The 23,854-nt window shown below is 42.6% G+C and overlaps 1 long non-coding RNA gene across 1 annotated transcript in view; it reads right to left on the bottom strand.

The window, feature by feature from the left end:
* Positions 1 to 1,668: 1,668 nt before the first annotated feature.
* The window catches only part of LOC141998359 (uncharacterized), a 56,834-nt gene continuing 34,648 nt past the window's right edge, over positions 1,669 to 23,854 (bottom strand). Inside the window, exon 3 of the long non-coding RNA XR_012641825.1 lies at positions 1,669 to 3,555. This is a non-coding gene — a long non-coding RNA (uncharacterized LOC141998359). The remainder of the gene's footprint in view (positions 3,556 to 23,854) is intronic.

The following is a 23,854-nucleotide window of genomic DNA, read 5'->3' as shown; positions in this document are numbered from 1 at the left end:
CTAGGGGCTCAGACAGGGCTAAGCACCAAGCACAGTCTATGAGGCTCAGGTAGGAGTGCCCGAGGAGCACAGGCCTCCTGGCCTAAGGAGGGGGAGTACTGCCACCCCAGGAGTGAGGTGACAGGGGTGACGTGGGCCCGCTCAACTCCTTCGTGTCCCAGCCCAGGGCCCTAACAGTGGTGGAGTGGTCCACCACTGGGTTAGCAGGGATCCTCCTGCAACACACTGACCTTGTATCAGGCCAGCTCCCAACCAGACTGTGGTCTGGTTTCTCTGGGCTGCTTCCTACCCTCCCCCTCTGGTGTACCTACATCTGTCATCTCAGGGTGGGGGTTCTGGCCAGTCTGCAGGTGGCAGCCCCAGCAGCAACTCAGTAATGAAACTAAGGGCTTATCTACACAGCACTGCAGTCCAGACTATAAGGATGTGAACTGTAGAGCCCTCTAACGTGTTGTCCTCTAACTGCCCCATGTAGACCCTGCTGGCACAAACCTAGTGTGTGTTAATGTAGTCCTGTTTGAAACCAGAGTACACCAATGTGAACTAAGTACCTTTTAGTTCTCAGCAGCAATGTCTACATGGGGCAGTTAGAGCACAACATGGGGCAATTAGAGCGCTCTACAATTCACACAGACCCTAGTCTGTACTGTGGTGCCATGTATCATAGACTCATAGAAGTGTAGGACTAGAAGGGACCTCAGTAGTCATCTAGTCCAGTCCCCTGAACTCAAGGGGGACCATCTAGACCATCCCTGACAGGTGTTTGTCTAACCTGCTCTTAAAAATCTCCAAGGATGGTGATTCCACAACCTCCCTGGGCTTAACCTGACATGAAGTTTTTCCTAATGTCCAACCTAAACCGTCCTTGCTGCAATTTAAGCTCATTGCTTCTTGTCCTGTTCTCAAAGGTTGAGAACAATTTTCCACCCTGCTCCTTGTCACAGTCTTTTACTTACTTGAAAACTGTTACCATGTCCCCTTTAGTCTTCTCGTCTCCAAACTAAACAAACCCAGTTTTTTCATAAGTCATGTTTTCTAGACCTTTAATCATTTGTATTGCTCTCCTCTGGACTTTCTCTAATTTGTCTTCACCTTTACTGAAAGAACTGGACACAATACTCCAGCTGAGGCCTTATCAGCATAGAGTAGAGCGGAAGAATTACTTCTCGTGTTTTGCTTACAACACTCCTGCTAATACATCCTAGAATGATGTTTGCTTTTTTTTTTTGGTAACAGTGTTACACTGTTGACTCAAATTTAACTTGTGATCAACTATGACCCTCAGATCCTTTTCTGCAGTACTCCTTCCTAGGCAGTCATTTCCCATTTTGTGTGTGCAATAGTTTTTTTCCTTCCTAAGTGGAGTGCTTTGTATTTTTCCTTATTGAATTTCATGCTATTGTCAAAGTCAGATTCAGGACTCACATAATTTGTCAGACCACTCTGTTTATTAGCAAAGCGCTTTGCCAATGCACCCAGATGTGAGCCCCTCTCTGAGGCTCACGATAACTTATTTATACAGCTAAGCCAAAGCGAATTTAACATAAGAGGCAAAAGGAAGCAGAAACTGACAAATATACATACAATATCTTATTTGCATACTAACATTTACCAATCTCCTAGCTCAGTAGGAGCTCTAAGTTAATTAGTTTGAGGACCCATAGTCTCACACGCCTTAATGTTTCTCTTCCTGACAACTATATTTCAACAAACCCTTCAAGTAGCATTTCTTTGAATTATATTGAAATTATAATTCATTATTCTACTTTCACAACCCCTCCTTTTGGTCAAGCTACGCAATGACCAACAATGACTGGGTTCCACATATCAATCGTTCTTTATCTCTTTGTTCATCAGTGATATTTAAAATCATCAAATTAGCACTCTGGTTTGGGGAAGCTATCTGTGTAGCATGCCTGACACAATTTTGGATACAACAGGAAAGTAACTGAAAACATACAAAAATTATTAGGATTCCAAACAGGAGAGTTAGGGCTCCCTGAAACAACCAGTTTCCTATGCCAGAGAAATTGAAAATGTTACTTAGCCACTTCCATAAAGAACTTGGCACTTTGTGGGGAAGATATGCAATTTGTTCTAAGTAGCTAGCACGATCTATTACCTCATTGGTGTTGTCTGGTATATACACACAGCAGTCTTTTCCAATGAGAGCACGAGTCCCTCCTTTTGCCGCCAGCACTGTGTCCAATGCCTGACGGTTTTGGAGGACCATCTGTCGGATTGCCCCTGTTTCTTTGGCCAGGGCTCTTAAACTTTCTCCAGTTTCATTTGCCATTATTTCAACTACTGCTTGTAACCTTAGGAGCCCTTTTGCATGATGTATTACTCCCCCTAATGGTATTAAGGAACCGCCAGGTATTAAGGAACCTCTTCCCAGGTTAAGGGGCTTATGTTATTTACATGCCATTGGGCATCTGTTAAGTCCCTTCTTTTTCGCCTGAAATTGCGGAGGTGTTCTCGAGGGAAGGTTCCTAGCACTCGGAATTGTGGGAAGAGTCGGGCAGGAAAACAGATTCCTGACCAATTAGCTGTTAGTTCGATATAAGCTCTGGTCCCACACACCCAGTGATGGCCTATTAAGGCCAGGAAGGGTTGGTTGCACCCATTTGTCATATAGATGTTTGCAAAGGAGGAGTAGTATCCCCCAAAGGGTAATTCTCCTTACGAGGAGTGGTGCTATTTGCATGACATTGAAAAATTGTATTGTTTTCACTAAGGTTACTGTAGGGGGAACATGAGATTGATTTCTCTGTTTAATCCCAGGTTGAGAAAAAAATTCATCTCTCCATATCCAGCCCGCCACTTTTTAGTTTTGTTTGAATAATCCCATACACCATTGGCCACAATATGCTGAAGGCAACAGCTTTTTCCCAGATCCAGCCCTGTCCCATTACACACCCAACACCAATGACCGTTTCCCGCCATCACACTTATCCATTTAGTTGCATTTATTCCCACCGCTTCCCAAGTGTCATTGCTGATCCATATTTTGTTAAACCGACGAGGCCCTCCAGTGAGGTCGGGGGACTTGAGAGGGATAGCCAGGACAGGAACACCAGTTTGAGAGTGGGCTGGGATGTGGCTGCAGACCCAGCAATTAGAAATATTAAGGGTCTGAGCTATCCACACCTGCTGCTGGATAAAAGAATTGTCATTATGGTCTCCCCAGACCATAAGATACCAGCAGCCGAGGAACAGCGTCTGCTTCTGGCAACCCTTACGAGAGCGTAGATTGTAAGGTATTGCAGACTGTTCCTCTACATCTTCTTCTGGAGTCAAAATTGACTCTGCGTTGTCCTGAGGTGATGATTGGTTCTCTGGGGGTGGTGCCTTTTTACACTGTGAAGCATGTATCCACGCTGCGATGCCAGATAGTCTAACAGCTGTCTGTGTAGTAAGCAGTACCTGATGAGAACCCTTCCACTGGGGCTCCAAGGCGTGCTTTCGACGATGGCACCATATGTAGACCCAATCACCTGGCTTGAGGTTGTGGCAAGCATCGGAGGTGGGTTCTGTGGGCCAGGCAGCTCGAACCTGTGAATGGAAGGGACTTACAGCTTGCATTAGTCTCTTGCAATACTGAAGGAGCGCACTGTGAGTCAAGTTCAAATCTGGAACGGGAGTAATGGTAGTCATAGCTTGCATAGGGCGTCCCATAACAATTTCAAAGGGACTTAATTTATGCCTTTGGGATGGAGTAGATCTCATGTCCATGAGGGCTAATGGTAAGGCTACTGGCCAGCTTAATCCTGTAGAGTCACAAATTTTAGCAAGCTTATTCTTAAGTACACCATTTCGTCTTTCAGCTGCACCTGCACTCTGTGGGTGGTAGGGACAGTGAAACAGGTGTTTGATATGCAATATACGGTCCAGATGTTGAACAAGTTGTCCAGTAAACTGTGTACCCCGATCACTGGACAGAGTAGCAGGAATTCCCTTGGCAGGCATAATATGGTTTAACAAACATTTGGCAACAGACAGTGAGTCAGCCTTGTGACAAGGAAAGGCTTCAATCCAACCAGAGAATAAACATACCATAACCAATATAAATCCATATTGTTGACACTTAGGCATTTGTGCAAGAACGGTGCTTGAGGCAGGCCCCGGAACCCCTGGGCCACTTTTACAGGTTTAGCAATATTATGGTTTTGGCAAATGGTACAGGCTGCACAGTGGCGGGCTGCAAAAGAGCTAAAATGGGGGGGCCCCACTATCCGGTCTTTGTTACAGCAGAGATCATCCCCTCCTTTCTGACATGCTAAACACCATGTAGCAGGGCGGCCAGAGATGGGTAGAGTGAAAAGGGGGCTACAAAGGCGCCAGTAGGCGAGCACCAAAAGGAATCGGGATGTAGAGAGCAACCTTGGGCAACCCAGGATTCTTTCTCGGTTTCTGGGGCAGAGTCTTGGAGCAGGGTGAGGTCAGTGAGGGACCAGGAGGGTAAGAGGAGAGCAGAGAACAAGGGAATCAGACATTTCGACTAGGCACACTGCAGCAGCCACAGCACGCAGGCATGGGGGTAAGCCTTGGGCAACAGGGTCTAAAGTGGCAGAGAAATAAGTCACTGGGCGGTTCTTTTCTCCGTGCATCTGAGTGAGAACTCCAAGCGCACACCCAGATTGTTCATGGCAGAAAAGGGTAAAAGGCTTAGAATAGTCAGGCAGCCCTAAGGCAGGGGCAGAAGCCAAACCCTGTTTGAGGGAAACAGGCAGAATTGGCCTCAGGGGGCCATGGCATGGGGTCAGGCACAGAGAATAGAGTGAGTTCCTGGAGAGGTTTTGCAAGGGAGGCATATTGGGGAATCCATTGTCTGCAAAATCCAGCCATGTCTAAAAACTTCCGGACCTGGCGTGGGGAGCAGGGTCGGGGAAAGCTAAGGATAGTTTGGACGCGGGTGGGAGAAAGTGCACAGGAACCCTGGGAGAGGAGAAAGCCAAGGTATGTGACACAAGCTTGACAGAGTTGTAGTTTAGAGTGAGAAGCTTTGTGACCCTTATTTGCTAGGGCAGTAAGGAGCACTAAAGAGTCAGTTTCAGAGGCAGACAATGAAGGGGAACAGAGGAGTAGATCATCTACATGTTGGACTAGTGTGGACCTGGACGGGAAAACAAGGTCAGCAACGTCTCGGGCTAATGCTTGGGAAAAATATGACGGGCTTTCAGTATACCCCTGGGGCAGTGTGGTCCATGTGTACTGTTGCCCCTTGTAAGAAAAGGCAAACAGGAACTGGGAGTCAGGGTGAACCGGGAGAGAAAAGAAAGCAGAGCACAAATCAACAACAGTAAAATGAGTTGCATCTGGTGGGATAGAAGCCAGCATCTTTGAGAGAGGCAAGTTTTGATTCTGTCCACCTATGATTTGCCTCTTCCCACCACTGCATGAAACAATCAATCTCTCCTTTTGCCAATTTAGTTGTAGGTTGGCCGAGTTTGTCTTTTAAGACATCTACTCGGTCTTTGTCACAAGATCCTAACAGTAGCCACTGAATTTTGGGATTCTCCTGAGTTAGCCTTTTGCATTCCCATACACATCTTTCCCCCCTGCCCCCCCGTCAGCCTTTTGAAGCCATCCCCCACCCATGTCGTGAGGTTTTCTGTTCATTAAAACACAACAACACAAAACATAGATCCATGGTATTCTGAGTTATTCTTCCGCTGGCGCCAGCTTGCTTGTAGAGTCTAAAAACAAAAGAAACAATTTCCACCCCCCTGGTGGGGACAGATTATTGCTTAATAATAATACCACTTTCTTTTACAAATTTCCTTGCTAATTGCAGGAAAAACAGAAGAATTACCTCCAGGCTGTCCTTATTTTGTTCTATAGTCAGGCTGTTCTGTAGTCAGGCTAGTGAATTACCCCACTAACTGATCATTTATGAAATTCATGAGGTGGTGTACCTCAGTTTCCCCTCTTGTGCAACAGACCATGTTTGCAATAGTTTCTCTGCTGTACCAAGCTATAAGTTTATTCTCAGGTAATAGCTGAGACACAGCTTCAGATTTTAGCACTACACACACACACACACAAAATTCTCTTTTGCCTAACATCCCTTGCGCTGTGATTACTCTTTTACACAACTGTACCCCGATTACACTTCCATCTTGTACAACTAGACAGGAGCAGCCAAGTTAAGTTCCAACAGAAACCCCTTACATCCTTTAGTGATTTTGATTACATTACCCAATAGTCAAACAATTTTTGATCAGATTCTCTCTCTGCCTGCAGCAGTCCCTTATAGACCATTTCTGGGGGAAAAGGGCCCATTTTCCCTCAGAATAGCTGTAAAGGCTTCTGGGGACAGAAGCATAGTGCTGGTAGTAGTCACTCTACCTGACCCCCTTAGCCTAGACCATTTTTCCAGAAATTTACAGGAGTCCGGACTCTTCCTAAAATACATAAACTGAGCCGGCGTTCCTTTAGGGAACTGTCCCAACTTAGCTGTCTGGTTACCCATACAGGAGGACTTTACACACCAATCACACAAGAAGGAAAGTCGGGTTCGTCAGAGCGATGCCTGGTGCAACACACAAAAGGAGCCCACAGGCTACTGCCTCAATCGCCCTTGCTTTCACACTAAGGGTTTTACCCAAGGCGCGGTGCGGCTGCAATTGTGCAGATTTCACTCACTCAGACCGCGGGGAGAGGAACCCTTTGGTCAGCCGATCCCCAGACGGAGATGGCGCTCAGACTCAAACACACCATAGGGAGGACGGATAGACACAGAGACAAGACAGTCCTCAGTCCAGACAAAACACAGAAATAATTACCTGACCAGATTCCTGATGTCAGATCCCGGGATCCCTACCAGAACAGAGTGGGAACCAACAGGTTTGATGGCATAGACTTCACTGTGGTCATGCACCCTTCCGTTCTGGCGGAAGACCGCTCGGACCAAATGCCCAGGTGCCAGCTTGCCACGGCCGTCCTAAGAACAGTCAGGAGTCACACGGCCCTAGTGAAGACTGTTGCCATCTCGGTGGAACCTCCAAATTGTCAAAGTCAGATTCAGGACTCACATAATTTGTCAGACCACTCTGTTTATTAGCAAAGCGCTTTGCCAATGCACCCAGATGTGAGCCCCTCTCTGAGGATCACGATAACTTATTTATACAGCTAAGCCAAAGCCAATTTAAAATAAGAGACAAAAGAAAGCAGAAACTGACAAATATACATACATATCTTATTTGCATACTAACGTTTACCAATCTCCTAGCTCAGTAGGAGCTCTAAGTTAATTAGTTTGAGGACCCATAGTCTCACACGCCTTAATGTTTCTCTTCCTGACAACTATATTTCAACAAACCCTTCAAGCAGCATTTCTTTAATGAATTATAATTTCAATATAATCATTCTACTTTCACACTATTTATTTCAGACCATTTCTCCAGTTTGTCCAGATCATTTTGAATTTTAATCCTATCCTCCAAAGCACTTGCAACCCCTCCCAGCTTGGTATCATCTGCAAATTTTATAACTGTACTCTCTCTGCTATTATCTAAATCATTGATGAAGATATTGAACAGAACTGGACCTGGGACTGCTCCCTGCAGAACCCACTCAATATGCCCTTACAGCTTGACTGTGAACTACTGATAACTACTCTCTGGGAACAGTTTTCCAACCAGTTATGCACCCACTTTATAGTAGCTCCATCTAGGTTGTATTTCCCTAGTTTGTTTATGAGAAGGTCATGCGGGACAGTATCAAAAGCCTTACCAAAGTCAAGATATACCACATCTACCACTTTCGTCCTATCCAGAAGGCTTGTTACCCTGTCAAAGAAAGCCATTAGATTGATTTGACATGATTTATTCTTGATAAATCCATAGTTGACTGTTAAGACATGCTTAAGCCAGGCATGATCATAAATCATCAGATCATGCCTAGAACTACTTATCTGAACTCCAAATGTGTAAGTAGATCAGAATGTTTAGCTACACATGATCAGGTTTATTTTCTTTATTTTGGTTTGGGGATCTTCTCTGTGCTAACCCCTAATGTTTGTTTGCTTGTAACCTTTAAGCTGAACCCCCAAGAAAGCTGTTTTGGGTGCTTAATTTTTGTAATTGTTTCTTTTAAGATCTAGCAAAAAGCCTAAGTTCCAGATGTATTTTTTTCCTTTTTGTTTTTAATGAAATTTACCTTTTTTAAGAACAGGATTGGATTTTTGGTGTCCTAAAAGGTTTGTGCATGTTGGCTGATTAGCTAATAGCCACAGCTAATTTCTTTTGTTTTCTTTCTCAGCTCTTCCCCAGAGGGCGGGTGAAAGGGCTTGAGGGTACCCCACAGGGAGGAACTCCCAAGTGCTCCTTCCTGGGTTCAAAGGGGTTTTTTTGCATTTGGGTGGTGGCAGTGTTTACCAAGCCATGGTCAGAGAGAAGCTGTAACCTTGGGAGTTTAATACAAGCCTGGAGTGGCAAGTATTAATTTTTAAAATCCTTGCAGGCCCGCACTTCTGCACTCGGAGTGACAGAGTGGGGATTCAGCCTTGACAGTTCTATTGACTTCAGTGGATCTACTCACATGTTTAAAGTTAGGCATGTGCTTGTGAGTAGATCTGTTGAAATCAGTGGGACTGTCAAGGCTGAATCCCCGAGGGATGTGCTGGCCTCTGCTTCCTGCAGCCCCCATTGGCCTGGAGCGGCAAACCGCAGCCAGTGGGAGCTGCGATCGGCTGAACCTGCGGACACTGCAGGTAAAAAAACCAGCCCGGCCCGCCGGGGGCTTACCCTGGTGGGCCACGTGACAAAGGTTGCCAATCCCTGCACTAGATTGAAGGCTGGAAACTTGCTGCTTTATTTAACTGCATCACAATGAGGGGGAGGGAATTTCCACTGACTAAAACAGGATGGAAATAAGGGAGCAGTACAGCATGGCTCCATGCCATAATACTCTGGATAACCCAGTTAACCCTATTATAATCACTTTACTACAACAATGGTGTCTGGACTAAGGTATAATACATCTAGTGTGGTGAGAAATGCCCCTAAAAATATGGCTAGTGTTCTACCCCAGCGCTGGAGGTGGGGTCAGGCCCTCTCTGGAATTAGCAGCACTAGTTATACATCCCTTCACTAGTTGATGCAGGGTCCTGTGCCTTCACCTCCTCACCTGCTGGTGCATTTGCACTGAAATGGCCATAATTTGGCTTTTAATGTCTCAGGCAGAATGGGGGGAGTTTTCTTTTAGCAAAAACTCAAATGGGATTATTTAGATTTCTTTGGATTAATCAGAGTGTATGTTGTATAAGCAAAAGCATTCTTCCTGCTGATTTCTGAGACAGGAAAACGTATTTTGGTAAGAATCCAAAACATCAAGTTATTTCTAGAATTCTACAGCTCTGCCAATTAATTCCACAACTCAATAAATATTACATTGCATCTGTTAATTAAGGAATATACTTTGCCCTTTTCCTATTCAGACATCTAAAGAACTACCTGGAAGTTTGTAAGTAGAATAGATCTTTTTGAAACTTATATTCAAAGGTAGGGTACTAACTTATGAATTTTGAACAATATTTGCTTTAATATCATTTTAAATGAAAAACCCAGTTTAAAAAATTGTTAGTATATGTGAATCCAGAAGGAATAGTACATACTTTGTTTTTTTAATTAATTCAGTAACTAGTGTAAAATGCTAGATACATAATGCTTTTCTTCTTCCAAGTGTTTTTACAAACATTAAGTCAAGAATCCCTGTGGGGCAGATACAGCAACAAAGTATTATTCCCATTTTAGTTAAGGGATATTGAGTCACAGAGAAGCTCTATGGTTTGCCTAAGGCAGCAGTTCTCAAACTGTAGTTTGGCACCCCAAAGTGGATCGTGACCCCCTTTGAATGGGGTCGCCAGGGCTGGCTTAGACTTGCTGGGGCCCAGGGCTGAAGCTCGAGCCCCACTACCTAGGGCCAAAGCCTGAGGGCTTCAGCTTTGACACCCCCCACCACCGCCCAGAGCAGTGGGACTCGGGCTTTGCCCACCACCCCGGGCAGTGGGGCTTGGGCAGGCTCAGGCTTCCGTCTGCCCTCCTGGGGTCGTGAAGTAATTTTTGTTGTCAGAAGGGGGTCATGATGCAATGAAGTTTGAGAACCCCTGGCCTAAGGCAAACCCAGAGTGGAAGTAAGTGTAAAAGCCAAGATGAGCATGCTGGTGTGCCTGGAACCTACTTTGTGCTTATCTCAGTCAACCACAGCTCTCTTTGAGATCAGTCATACTGACACGTGTCAGCTTGAAAACTCTGGAGGATGAAGCTCTCCATTTAACCACAGAACTGGTGTATCATAGGTAATAGCAGCGCAAACTTCCCCACAACACCCCAGTCCTGACCTGAAGAAGGTGCTACTTTCGGTAGTGACATGTTATTTCACTCTGTCTATTCAGAAACTGCCAACAAGTATAGTAATCATGATAGTGAGTTTCCGATGCAAATACTTGTCTGCTAGACACTGGGGTGAGACCACCAACTCCTTTCACATAAGCATTAAACCACCACTAGACAGTAATAACTCTTGATCATTACCAGTCTAGCTAAGTATACTTTAACCTATAACCTAGAAATCGTAGGCTTAGTTCCCCAATATCAAAACCTCCAGTCCCTCTATAAATTAGTTAACTTATTCCCTGTAATCTCAAAATTTGGTGGATGCCACTAATATCCCTTTTGTCTTAGCTTCTGCAAATTATATTGCAGCATTGCAAGGTATTGCTGATCTGCTAGTGCTCTGAGATTCTGCAGTGCTGCTGCCTGTGGAAATTGCAGTTCTACTCACTTTAACACTTAGTGAGGACTGCAGCAGTGAGGTTGAGTAAGATGTGGGGAGACTGTGTTGGAGGTCTTACAGGAGTATTTAATGGTCGACAGGCTATGCAACTATGTTATGTAATGAGGCCCATGCAATGAAAGATCTTATGCCAGGGCATAAGGGTTTCAGCACTTTTGTATTTAAGATAAGTTTGTGTTTTGTTAAACCTTTAAGCATATTACAGATTTAGAGTCTATGATAAGTGCAATAAAAGTTTAAATCAACAAATTCAGAACATCATTTACAAAAATCTATCTTTTAAAGCTGTCCATCTGGGGCCCTTAATCAAAAGGGGAAAAACAGCTAATATACTTAAAGCCTGTAAATAATTATTTCAAATATTTTCTAAGTTCCTGACTTTTTCCCCCTTGGAGCTTATTGAGCAAGCCAGTGTTTTTATAGAGCAACTATTCTGGTGTTTAACATGTGTTGAACATAACACACACAGGCTGAGTAGCACTGCAGAAAATTGTGTAAGAGTCCATATATACAGCAAAAATCAAATATGGATTTGTAGTGTCCTTCTCTGTTGTTGGGGATGACTCAGAGTGGGATGGGGGAGGAGAATAAATGAAATAAAAAGTATATGAATTTCTGTAAGTAGATGGGGAGGGCTGTTTAATGCAGCAAGGTTGATCCACTGATTCACCACCCATCCAGCAAAACCGGAGGAGGGAACGGAAAGGAATAGCCAAGTTAAGGTCTCAAGCTTGGTACTTTAACCTTCAGTCAACTTGGGATGTTTGTGGCAGAGAGGCCGTGTGTCTGGCTCCTAGGGCTCTCAGACTTGGAGGAAAATATGAAAGTACAGCACACTTGAGCAACTTCTCATGGATAACTCAAGAATTAGAACTAATGGACTCTCCAGGAAGCTCTGTCTAGCACTTTCCCACCAGACGGAGGGTAATTGCAGCATGAGACTTTTGTGGGAGAAGAGCATAAAAAGAAGAAGAAGAGGAAAAAAAAAAGCTGGGGAAGATCCAAAAGGCTCTCAAGAATGCCGCTGCTTCCCTCAGAATAAAATGAAACATAAAACCTCAAATTAAAATAAAATAATTCTGCTGGAGAAGCACAAATCAACTGGAGTGGGGTACAGGGTCTGGCCTATAATTTATTATTTGTATTGCAGTAGCACTGAGGAGTCCTAGTCCTGAATCAGGCCCCCATTCCGCTAAGTGGCTAACTAGATCAAGTTCATGATCAGAAGTTATATCCTGGTTGTACAGAAGAAACTTAGCAGAATATATATGTAAATTTAGTCTGGGAACATGGTGTAGAAATAAATCTCCCTTTGGCTGCAGGTGTTCAAAATCAAAACAACATCCCATTTCCAACGCTTTTGTTAGGAAATCTGACATGAGATGTGAATTTAACCTTTTTACAACATAGCTGATGGCTTCATTTTGCAATCATTTACTGTATGTAGTTGTGCTGATCTGTGAAGTGTAATTAGCAATAAAGCACTTCCACCCTGTCAAGTTCTAATTTGTATCCAATTTCAGTGAAAATCTGAACTTTCTCCCACTTTACTCACCTTAAATGGAAATTTTGATAGGAGAGATGAGTAAGGTAAAAACAGAATTTCTGCTGGTTGTCTGTCTGTCTACTACCACTCCTAGATATCAGAGTTTAAAGCCTGCTTAGTTTTCAGGTTAAAATAAGTTTAATGATGTCCTCCAACTCCCCAGAGGTCATTTTTACAAAAGTACCATCCAATTTAACATGATTGGCAGCTTGTACTCAGAAAAGGTTTAGGATGAGGTCAGAGAAGGTGTTATAGATCAGGATGAAAGTAGGCTGGCATAGATGCATGGGGAAACTTACACAATGCCTTGCACACTACACCTGGCTCTTGTCTGGCTCTGACCAGTACTATCAGTCACTTTTAAGAGCACAAAATTCATATCAAATAGTCTGATCAATTTATACAGTCTAGTAAATGTTCCCAAGGCTGATTTCTTAGATGCCTCCAACTCTTTCTTGTTGGTGCTACTAGAACTGTATATGAGCTTAAGTGCAGGACACAGGTTGAATGTTCACATGCCCAGATGAGGAAAATCACTTTCAACCTCCAAAAAAGGGAAATGATGCAGAATATAGCAGCAAAATCCTGTTACCATGTAACAGAGCTTACAGGTCTTGAAGACATTACTATAGGTATGTCTACACAACAATCAGGGGGTGTGATTGCAGCGCATATAGGCCATAACTCAGCTAGCTTTGATCTAATTAGCCACTTGAGGATGTACCCAGGGCCCTGGAGGGGGTTGTACTCAGGAGGCTACCCTACGCTGCCACCCCTGCTACCACAGCAACAGTGCTATTATGACTCAAGGTATCTAGATCAAAGCTAACTAAGATATGCCTACAGGAGCTGTGTCACATTTCCTGGCTGCAGTGTAGATATACTTTAAGGATATGTCTACATTGCAAAGGAGGGTGTGGTTGTAGCACAAATAGGCATATCCATGCTAGCTTTAACCTAGCCACCACGGGTAACAATAGCAATGCAGATATGATGGCATGAGCTTCAGCACAGGCTACCAACCAGAGTTTGTCCCAAGCTCCCTGGAGGGCTTGTACTAAGGTTGCTGCATGGTTCTGAAGGATGTAGATGTTCAAGAGCTAATGCCTCACAAAACTCAGCATTGGAATGAAGGGAGGGAAAATCTACAAGAGACCAAGGAAGGGAAACTTACTTTGGAAAATCTGGTATCCATTCATTTGAGCCACAGACTTGGCTATTATGCATGAATATTTATGTTTTAAATTATCCACTTATTTGCCAAACATCCATCTAAGAACAAAGACCACATTGGCTATTCTCAGGGTCATGATGATCCCCCCAATGATGGATGTCTTTTGTGGGGGACTGAGAGGGAGGGTGGAACGTGAGGTCCATTAAAGGAGTGAATCATGTGAAGAGGACCCATGGGAAAGTGCAAACAAAGACTATTCTGTGAGCTAGATTCAGGGAATACCGTGGTTCATACTGGTAATGTGCCAAAAGCTTGAGGGGCCAACAAATCTTTATATTAATGGGTATGATTTGCATAAACTGCTAATAAAAGAGACGTTACAATTAATGCACCCACTATAAAATATAAGTGAAATGACTAACTTTACTGAATTGTTTTATTAGGAACATGAATGTCTTGCTGGTACATTCTTCATATTATTCATGTTACTTCAGCTGTTCAAGCATTCCTGAAATGCAAGGCATTTGCAGAGGTATGGTACCACACTCATGCAAGCCACACTGCTGTATTAAGATATTAAGGGGCTACTTCTTTATAAAGGAAAGAGTGGTATGATAGTTCAAAGAGGAAACTACATGTCAGAATTGGAATCCTGAGCCTTGTGATCTAGCAGAACTCACCCCATCTAGAAGCAGCTGACTAGAGACTCAAATTCCACATTTTGTATTAGTAATTTTTAATTTAAAAAATGATCTGCTATGGAAGTTTGTTGGGATGGCTTTCCCGTCAATATCCAGGCCATCATTAATAAGCCCAAATGCAACAGGCTGTTAACAAAGAAGATATTTTAGAACACAAGAAAGGGCAGACTCGCATTCTTTCTTCTACCAAAATCACAAAGTGCCGCTAGAACGGAAAGAGAATAGAATATATGCACCTTCACATGAACTGGCTGAATAAGCCCATTAACAAATAAAGCGATAGAGAACAGTCTTTAAGGTTGGGCTTCTCAGGTAGAAGATTCATGTGCATCAGCACTAAAATGGCAAAATATGTCATATCCCACTTCATGTATTTTTTGACCATCAAATGTAGAATTTAGACATTTACTTTGGGTGATCAAGTTTGAAAACTCAGCCCTTTGTGCTTAAAATAAAATATCAATGTAAACATGGAACTTAATACAGAGCCTAAAATCAAGCTTTCCTCATATTCCATTTCATTAATTCAAAGGGGAATATCCATGCAGTTTTTATCTTGGCAGCCAGAAATCCATTTTTGTCCCTACAAGGAGTAAAGTGTTCATATCAGTAGTGTAGCTATTTTTAAGTCATTGATATGAATGGATAGCTTCAGAGTACCAGGTGCAGGATTGGAACACCACTTTGTATTGCATAATTGCCCTAGAAAGTTTTCTTTTAAGGAAAGGAGATGATCATCCTCACTGATTACATTATGTGCCCCAAAATGGAACTTTTCAAACACCTTTTCCTCTAACAATATATGTACTTCAGATAGCAGGAAAATCATTTTATGTAAAGTGTGAAGAGCTGCATTCAGCCAGTTTTCATCTAAATTAAATTAAAAAAAATCTTATGAAGTGGTTTGCACAAATTTGATTAGAATAGATTTCATAAGAATTTTTAATACCTAGTTTTTATACTTTGTGTACTATTCAAATACATATAATTGAAAATGAAACTGTAGTTTCCTCTAAGTCTATACCTCCAAGAAGTCTCTTAATGGTTGTTTTGCTATACCTAGAAACAGTCCATGTTACTGCACTCTCTGTAGCAGCAACTTGCGTAACAAGCAGTCCAGCTGGTAGTACTTCCTGGAGAATATGACTGAAGGAACACTGCCTGCCGTCTGCTAGACTGTAGTGTCCTGATTAGTTCAATGTTGCTTATCAACTTAAAGATGCTTGACTCCATCTTGTAGCTAAAATGGGGGGGAAAAACCTTACTTTAGGCTTCCTTTTTCCCCCTAGTAAATCACAGAAATCCCTTATAAAAGTTAATGATATTGTATCGGTTGCTAGTAGGGACCATTGCAACACAGTTAGCACCTGTTTCAGAAATACAAAATTTTCCAAAACACCCACTTTACGAGCTGAATTTCTACATGCTTGATCTGTGCCCAGAAATGATTGTTTTTTCACACTGAGAAAAATCCGTTCAGTTGACTTGAAATTGTAAGAGGATAAACAAAATACATTTTCCCTACTGTTAAAAACCACAGTGGGAGAAGCTAACCAAAGCCAGCAGAACCTTATATATATGAAATTTGACTTGTCCATTGTAAATGTAACCCTTCTGCCTGTCAGAGTTGGCAGCAACAAGGGCTGGGTTCAGTATCTAGGGGTTCCATTCCAATAACACAATGCAAAACCGGCTTGAGCCCCCACCCAGTGACCTGGGACAAATATATACCACCCCCGCTGGGCGCCTCCAAGAGGCAATACTTCCCCTCTCGCAAGCACATAGTCTGAGTGTAGCAAAAAGCCTTTTAATAACAGAGAGAAACAATGTGGCATTATGTTGGGGAAACACCACCAACAGGATTCATAACACAACCCATGAGCAAAAAACCCACTGCAAGCAAATTTGGGCATGTCCTTTCCCTTTGGTTCTTGAGTCCAGCAACCCAAAATCACCCAAAGTCCCAAAAGTCCAACGACCCAAAAGTCTCTGTCCCTGGTCAGGGCAGCCCCAGAGTTCGAAAGTTTATCTGCAGAGTTTTACCTCCCAACCTGGGTGGAGATGTGGGGGGGGGGGGGGGCTTAAGGGGCACCTTATGTGGTCCAAAGCTGATGGCTCCACCTCTCCATGGGGCTCCGCTCTGCCAGCCAGCCCATGAGCTGCTCTAGGCATCCAACAAACTGCTCTGCTCCACCAGCCGCTCGGCTCACCGTCCCGCAAATTGCTCTGCTCCACCAGCCGCTCGGCTCACCGTCCCGCAAATTGCTCTGCTCCACCGTATATCTTCAGGCTCCCCCACTACTTAACACAACACTCAGTGATTTCAGCTCTTAGCAAGTTTAACTCTTTTGTGATTTCAGCTTATAGTAGAGGAGCCTCAGTGCTGGTGCACCATTAGTCCAAAGTGAAATCAGCCCATCAGCCTGTAACTAGACTCCTAATGGAATCAAAATTAGCTCTGATATTCCACAGTGGAGAGAGGAAGAAGTGCAATTAGCATGTAAGGCCCTCACCAGGGGGCCCATGCCACCAAGTATTAATACCTATCCCCAGCCTCTCTCAATTCACAGAGTTTTGGAACCCATGTCCCTTGCCTAGCGAGTGCTACTTAGTTGATGGCAAGTCCCTCCATCATAACAAAAGGCCAAGTACAGTTCCACTGTCCTTGATTCCCATAGTCAGGGTAATAACAATTTATTCTTCCTGCCCCAATAACAGAGACACTGGGGATCCCACAGCAGCCAAAGTGACCATTTGGGCAGCTATGGCCTCATTCTAGGTGGGGTGGGTGTGCCTATGCAAATGAAATCGGCCCCTGAAGTTCTTTACCACAACTTGCCACACCTCATCACCAGATGTCAGGGTGGAGCTCATCCTGACTCTGCTTACATAAAAATGTAAATAAACAAAAATGAGCAGTACATACCCTGGGTCAAGTACATATACTGAGAAGGAATAGGAGGGCTTAGGGGAGGGCAGAAGTTCAGCAATTTAGAGAGGAAGGATAGGTTGGTGGTTAGGGTGTTATTGTGTGATATGCGACACCTGGGTTCAGATCCCCTGCTTAGCCACAGGCTTCACAGGAGACCTTGGTTAACTTACTCAGGTTATGCTGATGTCAATTTTTGGGTGACCAATTAGATACCTTATTTAGAGCTTGTGTGCTCTGCACTTTCTAAAACTTTTTCACATTTAAAGTGTCTTAGGTTGATATATGCAAGAACTGAGGTACTCAACATTACTACTCACTTTGAAAACGTTGACCCAGCTGATATATGGTTCCAAAATGTCATTAGCAGTCCTTCATATGTTCATTAATGTTTGCAGTCTTATTTATTGACATGTATACCCTTTAAAATCACCAGTCTGTCTTTATTAATGCTTATATCAACAAGTAAATAAAAAACCACACACACACACACAAAAGAGACCTAGTCATCTTGAGCACAGCTGCTATAAACTATTCTGTAGCATTGGAAAGATTATTCCCAACTAAATAATTGATTATTTGGTACATTCCATAATTATGATATTCAAATGGGAAAGTTTAATTTAGACCAAACAAAAATTGTTCTAGATGAATTTACACTACTTGGTCTTTAAGCTTCATGCAAAAAGAACAGAAGTACTGTACTGATTCTTCAAATTAAATCACTCTTATGCCTCTTCTGCAAAAAGGATGAGACTCTTTTAAAGTCTCAGGAAGAAGCAGCCAAATTAGCTTTGCATTCACTAAAAGAAGTAAGAAAACAAAGTAAAGCACTGTAAATAATATGAGATGAAATATATAGGATAAAATACAGTCAAATGCAGTTTGGAATAAGTAAGTGAAGCTAACAGACATTTCTCATCCAGATTCAGTAATGCTGCATACAGTGGTGTGAGTTCCTAGCACAATGTAATTCAAACTGGCAGTGGCCACCAATTCTGAGAGAGGTTGGGAATTCAGTACACAGTATATACTTTACCTGCTGCTGACCTCTTCAGTTAGGCTTTTCTGAAGTGGTTTGACCCTCTATGCTGGTAATTGTATGGCTCTCTCAAGTGGCTCCTTTGCAAGTGTAAAGTATCCAGAGCTTTAAATTAAAACCTAACGAGATGCCAGAGCCAAGTCAGGATCATGTATTTAGTGTAATCTAACCATCACTTACTCAATTTACAAGAAATTCAGGAATCTTTATCCAGCACAGGAGTGTTAAAATATGGTAGGTAGATCAAAACCAGGCACACTTTCTTTTAAATATATTAAAGATGGAAAAGCTGAACAAACATCCCATCCAGTCATCTGTAAGGCATGGCTCCATTCTGTAGGTAGGCATGCATATTACTCAAAACACTGTGCAGATAATTTGCTAACTAAATTATGCTATTGATTACATAGGGCCAAAAGGAAAACATAGGTGCCTGAAGTTATGGTAGGCATCTACATTCATATTTAAACACCAAAAAAATGACCTGATTTTAGTACCTGCAGCTTCACTTGCCTATGGGTACTCAATCTCTGAAACATCAGGCTGCTTTTATTTAGATGCCTAAATGTAGGCACCCAAATTGGAAAGTTTGGGTCCTAATGTACAGGTAAATGTAAAGTAATGTACTTTAACTGCCTAGTGTAAAGTAATGTATGTTAACTGCCTAGTAAGCGTGTAAATTGTAATTTCCAATATTTTCCTGATTTATTGTTATGTGATCAGAAGGATGACATTCTGCTATCATCTTTTCATACGTATCACACTGAAACTGTTAAACTTCATGGCACAGTAAAGGTAGGCAAGCTACTGAATTTTTACTGTAGCTTCTTCATACACAGAAGTATCATGTACTATAAAACCCTTAAATGGGAATCGTTAAGTACAATGGAATAAGAGAATAAAACTAGTTTAAAAGTGATATAATAAAACTAAGACCTAAGTGAAAATATAAAACTGTATCATACAGGCATTTACAGATTTAGCATCGCAGATATATGTTCCTAGGGAAAGTTACAGCCGTAAATTGTTTTAGGTCTTGTAGGAATCCATTGCAAATTCATCCATTAATATCTTAAGAAAAGGTTAACATTTTAAAAATGTTCTTCTTACATGATCATATGTTACTTATCAGCTTCTCTTCCATAAACCTCATCTTCTGAGAGCCAAGAGCTGTGTCCTAACCACTGGAACCAGAAGGTTTCATCAAGTTTTAAGTCACATGGTTTTTTCACTGTCACGCACTTTATTTTCCCTAAAGACCTAAACAGCAAACGAGAGGCTGAAAAACTTAATTTCTTAAAAAACTAGAGCAATGCTCAGTTATTATTTATGTGCCCAATGGTCTCTGATATGGTGTTGAACAAATGAAAAATTACTTGTTTTTTTCTCAAACACCGCTAACTAGAACAAATTATATATCTGAAATTGCAGGCTTATGTTTTGAAGTAGCTTTGACTGGCATTGTGAAGTACAGAAAAGTGATTCACAGTGAGAGAGAAGATATATGCTTGCATAATGGTTAGAGAGGTGCATAGCAGAAGTTAGGAGACAGCCCCACATTCCAGAATTTCCTTTTTCTTCTTCTATAACAAAGTAGTACTGTTAGAAGTCTGTCTCTTTGGAGAATTGTAGTAAACTTCCTCCTGAATATCGGTCAAGCTGGATGACATGGGATTTGAGAGAGATAAGGCAGAACTGGTGGTGTAAGTCCCCAGATACTGAGGAACTTTGAGGTGGAGGTGAAAGTCGATCTTAAATTTTAAGTAGGGTCTGAAGGTAGCTAGTTCAGAAATAGTTATGAAGCTTAATAGGCCCAGACTTTGTAAAATATTGGTTAACACTTAGTGGGGAAGGTTAGACCAGTGGTTAGAACACTAGCTTGGGATCTGGGGGAACTGATTCTCTGCTCTGCCATAGACTTTCTGTGTGACCTTGAGCAAGTTGCTTTAGGGCATGGCTACACTGGAAACTTCAAAGCGCTGTCGCGGGAGCGCTCCCACAGCAACGCTTTGAAGTGCGAGTATGGTCACGCACGAGCGCTTTTGCTGGGAGAGAGCTCTCCCAGCGCTCCTGATAATCCACCTCCACGAGGGGATTAGCTCCGAGCACTCGGAGCCTGTCTACACTAGCGCTTCACCCCCCTGAGCACAGCAAATCTGAGCCCTTTGATTTTTCACACCCCTGAGCCAGCAAGTTAGAGCGCCATAAAATGTAAGTGTAGTCAAGCTCTTAGTCTCTGTGTCTCTCAGTCCCGCATCTCTAAAATGCAGATAACAGTACTTCCTTACCTCAGGGGAGTGTTGTACCTGGCTAGGTTGTTATGCAGTGCCAAGCCTTTGTGCCAGTAGGTGGAGCAGCACCAACACCTGTTGGGAGAAGAATTTTTCATGTTGGAAATCCCGTCTCCTTTCTAGAACAGTACTTGTTCATTGGCTATGTGTCTTCCTGGGAACATGCACTCATTTCGGGTACGTTTATTTCCTTGTCCCCAATCTCTTCCCCATGCCATATCCCATCACACAAGATGATGCAATGTCATATCGCCACAGGATGTGAACACCCATAATGACAGAAAAGCACCAGAACTGGTGAGTTCCCCCTTCTATTTTGATCTCTTTTTACCACTAGTGCTAAACCAGTACCTTACAGAGATCTTTCCCCAGAGCCCAGCAAATTAGATATGGTGAGTCAGTGAACTCACAAAAACCTGTCCCTTGAAATCAGTCAAGCCAGATAGCAGGGCTGAGCAGTGTCAACACTCAAAGGCCTGTGGTTTGGCTTCAGCCCAGCAAGCTAGCACTTCTGAACTAGTATACTCACAGACTCCTACTTCTAATCTAGGAAGTTGTATCTACTGAGCCTGGAAACCTCCCAGAGACCTCAATGTCAGCTCAGCAAGTTGGAGATGTAGAGCCAGGAACTTCTAAGAGGCCTATAACCTGGCATTCTCCCAGCAAGGCAGAGATATTTAGTTAGTTGATATCAGCCAACAAGATGAAAGTGCCCAGCCAGCTACCTCAAAGAGAACTGTGCCTTCATTTCAACCCAGGATGGTAAAGTAGCTGAGATAGTAACCTTGCCATAAATATAAAGGGAAGGGTAAACACCTTTAAAATCCCTTCTGGCCAGAGGAAAAACCCTTTCAACTGTAAAGGGTTAAGAAGCTAGGATAACCTCGCTGGCACCTGACCACAATGACCAATGAGGAGACAAGATACTTTCAAAGCTGGAGGGGGGAGAAACAAAGGGTCTGTATCTGTCTGTGTGATGCTTTGGCCGGGGACAGAACAGGAATGGAGTCTTAGAACTTAGTAAGTAATCTAGCTAGATATGCGTTAGATTCTGTTTTCTTTAAATGGCTGAGAAAATAATCTGTGCTGAATGGAATGGATATTCCTGTTTTTGTGTCTTTTTGTAACTTAAGGTTTTGCCTAGAGGGATTCTCTATGTTTTGAATCTAATTACCCTCTAAGGTATTTACCATCCTGATTTTACAGAGGTGATTCTTTTTACTTTTTCTTCTATTAAAATTCTTCTTGTAAGAAACTTAATGCTTTTTCATTGTTCTTAAGATCCAAGGGTTTGGGTCTGTGGTCCCCTACACAAATTGGTGAGGATTTTTATCAAACCTTCCCCAGAAAAAAAAGGGGGTAAGATTTGGGAGGATTCTGGGGGGAAAGACGTTTCCAAATGAACTCTTTCTCGGTAACCGGTGTTAGACGTTTGGTGGTGGCAGCAAAAGTCCAAGGGCAAAAGGTAAAATAGTTTGTACCTTCAGGAAGTTTTAACCTAAGCTGGTAAAAGTAAGCTTAGGAGGTTTTCATGCAGGTCCCCACATCTGTACCCTAGCGTTCAGAGTGGGGAAGGAACCTTGACAGACATTCTATGACTTCCAAATGTACCTTGTGACCTAAACCTATTCCAAATGGCTGGAACTACTTTGCAAGACATCTGCAATACCAGCACGTCAGTGAAGTACTGTTGTTTGCAAAACCTGGTTTCCCAGAACAGATAATCAATGATGTTCCAGTTTACTTAATCAGAATTTCAGGAGTTCATGAAGTTAAACAGAACCACACATCTAGCCACTAACATAAGAACATAAGAATGGCCATACTGGGTCAGACCAAAGGTCCATCCAGCCCAGTATCCTGTCTACCGAAAGTGGCACCAATGCCAGGTGCCCCAGAAGGAGTGAACCTAACAGGTAATGATCTAGTGATCTCTCTCTCCTGCCATCCATCTCCACTCACTGACAAACAGAGGCTAGGGACACCATTCCTTCCCCATCCTGGCTAATAGCCATTAATGGACTTAACCTCCATGAATTTATCCAGTTCTCTTTTAAACCCTGTTATAGTCCTAGCCTTCACAACCTCCTCAGACAAGGAGTTCCACAGGTTGACTGTGCACTGTGTGAAGAAGAACTTCCTTTTATTTGTTTTAAACCTGCTGCCCATTAATTTCATTTGGTGGCCCCTAGTTCTTATATTATGGGAACAAGTAAATAACTTTTCCTTATTCAGTTTCTCCACACCACTCATGATTTTATATACCTCTAGCATATCTCCCCTTAATCTCCTCTTTTCCAAGCTGAAAAGTCCTAGCCTCTTTAATCTCTCCTCATATGGGACCCGTTCCAAACACCTAATCATTTTAGTTGCCCTTCTCTGAACCTTTTCTAATGCCAGTATATCTTTTTTGAGATGAAGAGACCACATTTGTACGCAGTATTCAAGATATGGGCGTACCATGGATTTATATAAGGGCAATAAGATATTCTCCATCTTATTCTCTATCCCTTGTTTAATGATTCCTAACATCCCGTTTGCTTTTTTTGACTGCTGCTGCACACTGCGTGGACGTCTTCAGAGAACTATCCACGATGACTCCAAGGTCTCTTTCCTGATTAGTTGTAGCTAAATTAGCCCCCATCGTATTGTATGTATAGTTGGGGTTATTTCTTCCAATGTGCATTACTTTACATTTTTCCACTTTCAATTTCATTTGCCATTTTGTTGCCCAATCACTTAGTTTTGTGAGATCTTTTTGAAGTTCTTCACAGTCTGCTTTGGTCTTAACTATCTTGAGCAGTTTAGTATTGCCTGCAAACTTTGCCACCTCACTGTTTACTCCTTTCTCCAGATCATTTATGAATAAGTTGAATAGGATTGGTCCTAGGACCCACCCTTGGGGAACACCACTGGTTACCCCCTCCATTCTGAAAATTTACCATTTATTCCTACCCTTTGTTCCCTGTCTTTTAACCAGTTCTCAATCCATGAAAGGATCTTCCCTCTTATCCCATGACAACTTATGTAAGAGCCTTTGGTGAGGGACCTTGTCAAAGGCTTTCTGGAAATCTAAGTACACTATGTCCACTGGATCCCCCTTGTCCACATGTTTGTAGACCCCCTCAAAGAACTCTAATAGATTAGTAAAACACGATCTCCCTTTACAGAAACCATGTTGACTTTTGCCCAACAATTTATGTTCTTCTATGTGTCTGACAATTTTATTCTTTACTATTATCTCAACTAATTTGCCCGGTACTGATGTTAGACTTACCGGTCTGTAATTGCCAGGATCACCTCCAGAGCCCTTCTTGAATATTGGTGTTACATTAGCTATCTTCCAGTCATTGGGTACAGTAGCTGATTTA

Source organism: Natator depressus, chromosome 1 (genome assembly GCF_965152275.1).
Source record: "Natator depressus isolate rNatDep1 chromosome 1, rNatDep2.hap1, whole genome shotgun sequence".
NCBI lineage: Eukaryota > Metazoa > Chordata > Testudines > Cheloniidae > Natator > Natator depressus.
This window is presented reverse-complemented; position numbering and strand designations above follow the sequence as displayed.